The following is an 11,797-nucleotide window of genomic DNA, read 5'->3' on the forward strand; positions in this document are numbered from 1 at the left end:
CTGTTAACATCTCAACAAGACAATGACCTGCGTCCCAAATGGCACCCTATTCCAAGCCTATATAGTGCACTATGTATGGAATAGGATGCAATTTGCGGTGCAGAATATTATCTCCTATCTGCTATGACACATCACAGACAGACTCACCCACTTGACAGTGACTAGACAGAAATCCCACTGGGCACACACTGGTTGAATCAATGTTGTTCCCAATGTAATTTCAATGAAATAACGTTGAACCTGCATGGAATAGACTAGAGTTCTTCAGTGGTGTAAATAGTAGTACCCCTGACCTGAATGGACACGAGAACAATCAATCTGTATATAGCCCCGCTATGGTTATTTTACTGCAGCTCTTTAACTTTTTGTTATTATTATCTCTTACTTTTTTTTGTTGGTATTTTCTTGAAACTGCATTGTTGGTTAAGGGCTTGTAAGTAAGCATTTCACTGTAAGGTCTACCTACACCAGTTGTATTCGGTGCATGTGACAAATAAAATTTTATTTGAAATAAATATACTATAGGCTATGCAGATCCATGGCCGGGTCCACTCGGGCTGTCGTGCCTTCAGAAAGAATTCACACCCCTTGACTTTTCAACATTTTGTTATGTTAAAGCCTGAATTTAAAATTGATTAAATTGAGATTTTGTGTCACTGGCCTACCCCATAATGTCAAATTTGAATGATTAGAACATTTTAGAAATGAAATGTCTTGAGTAAATAAGTATTTAGCTTCTTTTTTTATGGGAAGCCTAAATAAGTTAATGAGTAAAAAAGGTGCTTAAAAAGTCACCTAATAAGTTGCATGGACAGGACACTCTCTGTGCAATTATATTTTCAAAAATTTTTTAACGGCTAACTCATCTCTGCTCTGTAACCCACAAATACAATTATCTGTAAGGTGGGTTCCTTAATTGTACAGTGAATTTCAAACACAGATTCAACCACAAAGACCAGGGAGGTTTTCCACTGCCTCACAAAGAAGGGCACCTATTGGTAGAAGGGTAAAAAAAATAGTTTTTATTTTTAAAGCAGACATTGAATATACTTTTAAGCATGGTTAAGTTATTAATTAGACTTTGGATGTCAAACCTCCCTGTTAAACCTTACAGTGAAATGCTTACTTACAGGTGAACAAAAGATAAGTAAAGAAATAAAAAACAAGAGTAAAAAGACAGTGAAAAATAACAGTAGCGAGGGTATATATAGTAGCGAGGCAATAACAGTAGTGAGGCTATATACAGGAACCGGTTAGTCGGGCTAATTGAGGTAGTATGTACATGAATGTATAGTTAAAGTGACTACGCATATATGATAAACAGATAGTATCAGCAGTGTAAAAAAGGGGTTGGGACACACACAATGCAAATAGTCAGAGTAGCCACTTGAATACCTGTTCAGGAGTCTTATGGCATGGGGTAAAAGCTGTTGAGAAGACTTTTGGTCCTAGACTTGGCCCTCCGGTACCGCTTGCCATGCGGTAGTAGAGAGAACAGTCTATGACTGGGGTGGCTGGGGTCTTTGACAATTTTTAGGGCCTTCCTCTGACACCGCCTGGTGTAGGGGTCCAGAATGGCAGGCAGCTTAGCCCCAGTGATGTACTGGGCCGTACGTACTACCCTCTGTAGTGCCTTGCGGTCGGAGGCCGAGCAGTTGCCATACCAGGCAGTGATGCAACCAGTCAGGATGCTCTCGATGTTGGAGCTGCAGAACCTTTTTTGAATCTGAGGACCCATGCCAAATCTTTTTAGTTTCCTGAGGGGGAATAGGCTTTCTCGTGCCCTGTTCACGACTGTCTTGGCATGTTTGGACCATTCTAGTTTTTTGGTGATGTGGACACCAAGGAACTTGAAGCTCTCAACCTGCTCCACCACAGCCCAGTCGATGAGAATGGGGGCGTGCTCTGTCCTCCTTTTCCTACAGTCCACAATCATCTCCTTAGACTTGGTTATGTTGAGGGATAGGTTGTTATTCTGGCACCACCCGGTCAGGTCTCTTACCTCCTCCCTATAGGCTGTCTCGTCGGTGATCAGGCCTACCACTGTTGTGTCGTCTGCAAACTTAATGATGGTGTTGGAGTTGTGCCTGGCCACACAGTCGTAGGTGAACAGGGAGTACAGGAGGGGACAGAGCATGCACCCCTGAGGTGCTCCAATGTTTAGGATCAGCATGGCAGATGTGTTGATACCTACCCTCAACACCTGGGGGTGGCCTGTCAGGAAGTCCAGGATTCAGTTGCAGAGGGAGGTGTTTAGTCCCAGGATCCTTAGCTTAGTGATGAGCTTTGAGGGTACTACGGTGTTGAACGCTGAACTGTAGTCAATGAACAGCATTCTCACGTAGGTGTATTCTGCCAACACACTGACACTGACACTGACTCAACTCCAGCCACTTTAATAATGGGAATTGATGGGAAATTATGTAAATATATCACTAGCCACTTTAAACAATGCTACCCTATATAATGTTACTTAGCCTACATTATTCATCTCATATGCATACGTATATACTGTACTCTATATCATCGACTGCATCCTTATGTAATACATGTATCACTAGCCACTTTAACTATGCCACTTTGTTTACATACTCATCTCATATGTATATACTGTACTCGATACCATCTACTGTATCTTGCCTATGCTGCTCTGTACCATCACTCATTCATATATCCTTATGTACATATTCTTTATCCCCTTACACTGTGTATAAGACAGTAGTTTTGGAATTGTTAGTTAGATTACTTGTTGGTTATTACTGCATTGTCGGAACTAGAAGCACAAGCATTTCGCTACACTCGCATTAACATCTGCTAACCATGTGTATGTGACAAATAAAATTTGATTTGATTTGTCCAGGTGGGAAAGGGCAGTGTGGAGTGCAATAGAGATTGCATCATCTGTGGATCTGTCTGGGCAAAATGCAAATTCGAGTGGGTCTAGGGCTTCTGTGATAATGGTGTTGATGTGAGCCATTACCAGCCTTTCAAAGCACTTCATGGCTACGGACGTGAGTGCTACGGGTCTGCAACCATTTAGGCAAGTTGCCTTAGTGTTCTTGGGCACAGGGACAATGATGGTCTGCTTGAAACATGTTGGTATTGCAGACTCAATCAGGGACATGTTGAAAATGTCAGTGAAAACACACATCCTGGTAATCCGTCTGGCCCCACAGCCTTGTGAATGTTGACCAGTTTAAAGGTCTTCCTCACATCGGCTACAGAAAGTGTGAACACACAGTCATCCGGAACAGCTGATGCTCTCATGCATGCCTCAGTGTTGCTTGCCTCGAAGCGAGCATAGAAGTGATTTAGCTCATCTGGTAGGCTTGTGTCACTGGGCTGCTCGCGGCTGTGCTTCCCTTTGTAGTCTGTAATAGTTTGCAAGCCCTGCCACATAATAAGTGTCAGAGCCGGTGTAGTACAATTCAATCTTTGCCCTGTATTGACGCTTTGCCTGTTTGATGGTTCGTCGGAGGGCATAGCAGGATTTCTTATCAGTTTCCGTGTTAGAGTCCCGCACCTTGAAAGTGGCAGCTCTACCCTTCCGCTCAGTGCGAATGTTGCCTGTAATCCATGGCTTCTGGTTGGGGTATGTACGTGCAGTCACTGTGGGGACAACGTCCTCGATGCAATTATTGATAAAGCCACTGACTGATGTGGTGTACTCCTCAATGCAATCGGAAGAATCCTGTAACATGTTTCAGTCTGTGATAGCAAAACAGTCCTGTAGTTTAGCATCAGCTTCATCTGACCACTTTTTTATTGACAGAGTCACTTGTGCTTTCTGCTTTAATTTTAGCTTCTAAGCAGGAATCCGGAGGATAGAATTGTGGTCAGATAGACCAAATGGAGGTCGAGGGAGAGCTTTGTACATCTCTTTGTGTGGCATATAGGTGATCTAGAATTTTTTTCCCTCTGGTTGCGCATTTAACATGTTGATAGAGATTAAATAAAACTGATTTAAGTTTCCCTGCATTAAAATCTCCGGCCACTAGGAGCGCCGCCTCTGGGTGAGCGGTTTCCTGCTTGCTTATTTCCTTATACAGATGACTGAGTGCGGTCTTAGTGCCAGCATCCATTTGTGGTGGTAAATAAACAGTCACGAAAAGTATAGATAAACTCTCTTGGCAAATAGCGTGGTCTACAGATTATTATAAGATACTCTACTTCAGGCGAGAAAAGTCTAGACTTCCTTATTTCGTGCAGCAGCTGTTGTTCACCAATATGTACAGACCGCCCCCCATCGTCTTCCCGGATTGTGCTGTTCTATCTAGCCGGTGCAGCGTATATCCTGCTAACTGAATTCTCTATGTCATCATTCAGCCACGAATCCGTGGAACATAAGATGTTACAGTTTTTGATGTCACGTTGGTAGGATATTCGTGATTGTACATATTCTAATTTATCATCCAATGATTGTACGTTGGCCTAATATTGACGGTAACGACAGATTTCCCACTCGCCTTCTGCGGATCCTTACGAGGCACCCCACTCTGTGTCCTCTGTACCTGCGTCTCTTTCTCTTGCCAATAACGGGGATGTTGGCCTTGTCGGGTGTTAGTAGTACATCACATGCGTCCTGCTTGTTGAAGAAAAAATCTCTGTCTAATCTGAGGTGAGTGATCGCTGTCCTGATATCCAGAAGTTCTTTTTTGCCGTAAGATACGGTGGCAGAAACATTATGTACAAAACAAACATAATAGCACAATTGGTTAGGCGCCTGTAAAACTGCTGCCCTTTCTTCCGATTAAGCAGGTCACTACAAAGATTCCTGCTTCCTTACTAACTCAGTTGCGAGAGAGGAAGGAAACAGCTCAGGGATTGCACCATGAGGCCAATGGTGACTTTAAAACAGTTACAGTTTAATGTTTGTGATAGATAAAAACTGAGGATGGATCAACAACATTGTAGTTACTCCACAAAACTAACATAATTGATAAAGTGAAAAGAGGGTAGCCTGTACAGAAGAAACATTTTCCAAAACTTGCATCAAGGCACTAAAGTAAAACTGCAAAACATGAGGCAAAGCCATTAACATTTGGTACTGAACACAAGGTGTTATGTTTGGGGCAAATCCAATACAACACATTACTGTCACACCCTGATCTGTTTCACCTGTCCTTAAGATTGTCTCCACCCCCCTCCAGGTGTCACCCATCTTCCCCATTATCCTCTGTGTATTTATACCTGGGTTCTCACTGTTTGTCTGTTGCTAGTTCGTCTTGTTTGTCACGTCAACCAGCATATTTTCCCCACTCTCACTTGTTCAATCCCTCCTAGTTTTGACCCTTGCCTGTCCGGACTCCGAGCTTGCCTGCCTGACCTGAGCCTGCCTGCCATCATGTACCTTTGCCCCATTAATCTGGATTACTGACCCCTGCCTTTCTTGACCTGTCATTTGCCTGCCCCCGTTGCTGTAATAAACATTGTTACTTCAACACAGTCTGCACTTCGGTCTTAACTGAAACATTATAATTACAGAGTACCGCTCTCCATATTTTCAAGCATAATGGTGGTTGCATCATGTTATGGGCATGCTTGTTAGGACTGGGGAGTTTTTCCGGATATTAAATAAACAGAATGGAGCTAAGCACAGGCAAAATTCTAGAGGAAAACCTGGTTAAGTCTGCTTTCCACCAGACAATGGGAGATTAATTCACCATTCAGCAGGACAATACCCTAAAACACGAGGCCAAATACAGTATTGGTAAGCAACACTGGAGTTGTTTACCAATACGACATTGAATGTTCCTGAGTGGCCTAGTTACAGTTTTGACTTAAATCGGCTTGAAAATCTATGGCAAGACTTGAAAATGGCTGTTTAACAATGATAAACAACCAACTTCACAGTGCTTGAAGAATTATTTTAAGAATGTGCAAATATTGTACAATCCAGGTGTGCGAAGCTCTGAGAGACTTACCCAGAAAGACTCACAGCTGTAAAGGTGATTCTAACATGTGTTGACTCCAGGGTGTGTATACTTATTTATATCCACATAGAAATGTAAGTTATAGATCTGTCATGCTCATTGAAAGCAAGTCTAAGAAGCGGTAGATATGTTCTGTGTGTGCTATTTCTATGCTTCTGGTTTTAAAGTTTTGTTTTTGGGTCTTTTACTTTCGGTTTTGTACACCAGCTTCAAAAAGCTGAAGATACTATATTTGTGGTTATGGAAAATATATTTCACAGCAGTTTAGATGGTACAATGATTCTCTACACTATACTTGCTTGTTTTGTCACAAACTGAAATTAGGCGAACAATTAAAAATTTTAGCAACCAGGAAATAGCGGAGCGCTTTTTGCATAGTGCATCTTTAAATGAGATATTTCTGCATTTCATTTTCAATAAATTTGTGCAAATTTCTAGAAACATGTTTTCACTTTGTCATTATCGGGTATTGTGTGTAGATGGGTGAGAGAAAAAATCTTCAACCATTTTAAATTCGTAACACCAAAAAATGTGGAATACGTCAAGCGGTATGAATACTTTCTGAAGGCACTGTACATAGACCCGATACCCGACTCAGGCCCGACTGACAAGTTAGAATTTCAGACCTGAAATCGATCTGGCCCATTGAATTGACGTCTGTACTCAGAGGATGCCAGTGACTGTAGAGTAAATTCGTAAAACTGCATCCTAAATGGCACAATATTCCCTATATATTGCACATCTTTTGACCATGGCCCTTAGGTATCTGGTCTAAAGTAGTGCACTATATAGGGAGTAGGGTGCCATTTGGGATGCCGACTAAATTTCAAATAGTTGACAAGGCAGGCGCTCCATCTTGGTTAGTGGTGTTCAGGCATGTCGAGGAGGTCAGGACCGCAGGCTCCCACAATGCACCCTGTGTAGTCCAGATGATGCCATAGGGATGATTCAGAGTCTGTAAAAATAGTCAGGACTGTAAGAGCGAGAAACAGGATATGTCCCAAATGGCACGCTATTCCCTACATAGTGCACTACTTTTAACCAGGGCCCATAGGGGATAGGGTGCACCATATAGAGAATATAATGCTATTTGGGACACAAACACACTGACATTTCATTACTCAGACAGGGCCCTTTGTTAGCATATTTTCTCTCACACTTTAGGGGGCTGATGAAAAGTCCCTGAAACTAACAATGACCAGTTATTCATTATAGAACAGCACATCACATTGAGCCGGTGCCATGGTGATGAGGTGATTAGGCTAGTCAACCTTATAGTTGCCCTTTTGTAAGGGGATAAAGTTCTATCATCCTCTCACCTTAGATTGCATTTCCTCACAAGCAAGTGACATCCATACTGTACTGTATGCAGTGGCAGAATTATCATTAGGCAGAAGAGGCAATTGCCTCAGGCCTCACATCATCAAGGGGCCTTGTGAGCTGGGAATAATTAAAACAAAATATTACTAGTAATATTTACAAAGGAAATCGGGAGGGAGGGGGCCAGCTTTGCCTGGCCACTGTGCCCAGGTTAATGAGGCCACTACGGATAGAACCAGGACCTTGCAGCTTCCATGAAGGACAGAGAGCTATCAGTTATGGCATGCCATCAATCAGCGCATTGTGCCTCCATAAGCAAGCACACAATTTCTGCTCACACAATACACATCCAATAGGGAAGGCAGGTTATGGTTAACCAAGAGAGAGATAGAGTTGAGAGATGTGACAGGCAACAGTGCTCGCCTCCCCATATCCTCTCCAAGCAGCCCAACTCTATTGGTTTTAAGAGCATACCAAACTGTTCGCATTACAGAGATGCTGAGTTATTAGTAGTTCAGCCACAGGGGTGCCGTATGGGGGGGGGGGACATTGTAGAATAATAGTGAAGACATCAAAACTATGAAATAACACATATGGAATCATGTAGTAACCAAAAAAAGTGTTAAACAAATCAAAATATATTTTATATTTGAGATTCTTCAAAGTAGCCACCCTTTACCTTGATGACAGCTTTGCAAACTCTTGGGAGGGATGGGAAGGGATGGAGGAATGGAGGGATGGCAGTCTGGGCCTCAGTAATGATTTCATTTGTGATGACTTTCAGTGTTGACTCAGGGTTGTGTGTTTAATCCCTTAACTCTCTCAGCCAAGCGATTATACACCACCACTAGGGTATTCTGGGTTTCATAAGCCGGCAGAAGGAGCTTGAGCCATGAGTGGAGACGCTTAGTTAAAGGAGCTGTTCCTATCCAGACTACTACTCTTTCCTCTCCACATTCTGACCTTATTCTGTCCGTAGAATACTGTTTAGAAATTTGAATTATACCCTCTCTCCTTGGCATACTGTCCTAGTGATACTGTTATTTGTTGTCTAAGAGCTGTTGGGGGGGGAGCTAAAAAGACAAAGACAATCAAAAATAATTAATAAGAAACAAGGTTTCAAAGTGTTTGTCCTATATCTAGGAGATATTAGAAATCTCCGGGTTAGCCTATTGATGGGGTATTCAACACACACTATGAGGTCCAGATCCTGCTGGTTTTCTATTCTACCTGATAATTAATTGCACCCACCTGGTGTCCCAGGTCTAAATCAGTCCCTGGTTAGATCACAACAATGAAGAAATGCAGTGGAACTGGATTCAAGGTCCAGAGTTGAGTGAGAGGGGCCTATTGAGTTGGAATCTGAGTAGGTTGAATGCTGCCTGTTGTACCACTACCAGCTGTTTTCACTAGACTGCCTCTAAATATATCTTATCTCATCATGCAAGCCATTGCAATCCCAGTGCAGGCACAGAAGCCTGGTACGATACGAAGCAGCCACTACACTGCCAAGATGATTACAGCCATTCTCCCCAGAGTCCCATACACAGAGACACACAGAGCTGCTGTCTGACCTGATTGACTCTTACATGAGCTAGATTAGAACATTGGTAGTAATGGATGGTTTTCATGTAGCCTGAAATCCAAACTGAATATCATGTGAAACAGCAATATTCATTTTGGATTTCAGGCTTGCATCCTGGAGCCTTCGTGGAAGTTGCAAAAACATGTTCAACTGCATTTGAATGGTTCACATCAATTAGAACTGAGGGTTCTTTTCAAATTATTGACTGTCTGTTCACATCTGCCGAGACACTGGTCTCACAACAGAGGACCTTGCAGCTTCCATGAAGGACAGATCAGTTATCAGTTATGGCATGCCATCATTCAGCTCATTGTGTCTCCATAAGCAAGCACACAATTTCTGCTCACACAATACAAATCCAATAGGGAAGGCAGAATATGGTTAACCAAGAGAGAGAGATAGAGTTGTGAGATCTGACAGGCAACAGTGCTCGCCTCCCCATATCCTCTCCAAGCAGCCCAACTCTATTGGTTTTAAGAGCATACCAAACTGTTCTCAATACAGAGTTATTAGTAGTTCAGCCACAGGGGCACCGCATGGGGGGGAGGGGGGGTAGGATGATTCTAAGGGCCTGTGACTGACATTGTAGAATAATAGTGAAGACATCAACACATCAAAACTATGAAATAGCACATATGGAATCATGTAGTAACCAAAAAAAGGGGGGTTTAGGAGGATTCTAAGGGCCTGTGACTGACGGGGGCCCTAAAAAATTAATAGAACATTAAGTACATTTTTTTCAATATTAAATTATTAACCTGTCATCATTAATCAAATATTTTATTTACAATGTACAAATAAAACAGATTATTTTTCTATTCTTGTTTTTGGCAAAAAGTAAACATCCAGAGAGCCTCTGTATTTTACCATTAAAATGACATTTAGACTGTAAAAGATGGCCTTTAGCGCATTTCTTATAGAGGGTATCAGTTTTGCATCAAATAGTGAATTCCACTGTATGCAGAATGTTGCATGCATGTCTGCACAGTGTTATATTTTCACAGCTCACTGTCAGTAAATATCATACAGTAAATATTGGACTGCAAGAGAGTTGCAAGCCTGAGTTATTTCAAGCTTTGAATGGGTCGATTGGGTTCTGGAGGTGTGTGGTTACAGCAATTGCGCAGGGTTGGTGTGGCCTGTGGTGTTGGGGCCAAATGTGATATATTTTCATGGAGCCCAAAATCCCTGGCGGCGCCTCTGTTCAGCCATGTTCACTTTTGTGGTCACATTGCTTTAGGAAACTCAGCTGGTAAATTAATGTCCTTGGCTGCTGTGGGCAGAATTGGCCTTAATTGAACTGTTTATCAATGTCCGCTCTATTATTTCATAAAGCTAATCAGTGTAATAAAACAGCAGATGAGCCCTCTCTTGCCACAGCAGAAGAGATGGTGAAACTTATGCTTGGCTATCATATTCTGTTGTAAACTGCTTGAAATTCAAAGCATAGATGTCACTGACAATTTGTGGTAAACAAAAACAGTGTGCCTTTTGTGCTCAAAGCTTCTTCACAACACAGGTACAGGCCTTTCTGGGCAAATATATCAAACGCTCTTTTCTCCATTCAGAGAATTCATTGTCCTGTCCTGGCTGTCTCTCTCTCCCTGTTTTCTGACGGTATTATTTAGATGAGTTCTGCATTGCAGTCTGAGCCGTTTATTGACCAAAGCAGCAGTGTGAAATCCAGAATAATTGTTGCCACAAGTCCCTTGGCACAATGAGTTCTATTCAGTTCACGCTGCAAGTCCAACAGAGAGAATGAGGGAAACATTTTCTGTATCGTGACGTTTTCAATATTTCCTATCATAAAACCAAAATACCCACTATATAGCAGTTCATTATGTTTATAGTCAGAAACTATAGTTATCTATTAGTGATGTATAGTCAATATTGATAAGTAATGCATATTGTTGCATTCACACTACACCCGCCTAACTAGTAGAATCTTAGAAGCCTGGCAGAGAGATCAAATATCAAGCAATGCCATGGGAGACAATGTCCAAAGAACAAGATTCACCCATATACCGACAGAACGCCCTCATCTCAGGCTCAACTATTTTCAGAAGAAAGAGTCAAGGTTGGCAACAGGTGAGAATGTACATAGTATGTAGCCTCTATCTCAGCTCGTAATGGAAAATGTATACTCAGTTACTAGGATAGAGTAGGAAAGGAAAGCTCCTTAATTAGACAAACGGACAAATGCAGGGAATGTACAGTAGCATGAGCCCTTCAAGGCAACACTACTACCTGAGCATCTACTGACATTCAGGGAGGAGAAGAGAGGAGTGCACTGTGACAGCTTACCAAGACTACGGCAGGCAGCAGCAGCGTAACAGGCACAGCAAAACACCACGGCCATAGTGCCTCTGGTGTTGTTTACAGTATAGGGAGGTGGACATCACAGCCACCCACATGGCTCTCTGCTCTGCTCCGCTCCTGTCACACACAAACAAAAGCGTACACACACACAGCAGGTAGCCTAGTGTTTGGTGTTGGGCCAGTAACAGAAAGGTTGCTAGTTTGAATCCCCAAGCCCACTTAACCCTAATTGCCCCAGGGTCCACTGTTGATAATAGCCGATCCTGATCTCTCCCCAAGGGTGTCTCAGATGGAATTGGGATACACCAAAAGAATACATTTTCAATTAACTCATGCGTATTAATACACACGTGTGAAATATAACGCATATAAGCACCAACCAAATTATTACACACGGCCGGCCCTCTAAGAACAGTGCCTTCCCTGTACAAGCATGCCACACGAAAAGTAGCAGAGTAATACTTCCTACTTTTGATTACGCTTTCAAGCTATAGCCAATTTAATAGGGTTCTTTTGTCCAATTGGTTTCACTGGAGGAGCATGGCTTTAAACATTCTCATACTGCCATCTATTGGTGAGGAGTAACAATGTATTGCACTAACCTTATTCTCTAATCTTAGTAACTATGGACTCAAAAGCA

This window comes from Oncorhynchus tshawytscha, linkage group LG03 (genome assembly GCF_018296145.1).
Source record: "Oncorhynchus tshawytscha isolate Ot180627B linkage group LG03, Otsh_v2.0, whole genome shotgun sequence".
Classification (NCBI taxonomy): domain Eukaryota; kingdom Metazoa; phylum Chordata; class Actinopteri; order Salmoniformes; family Salmonidae; genus Oncorhynchus; species Oncorhynchus tshawytscha.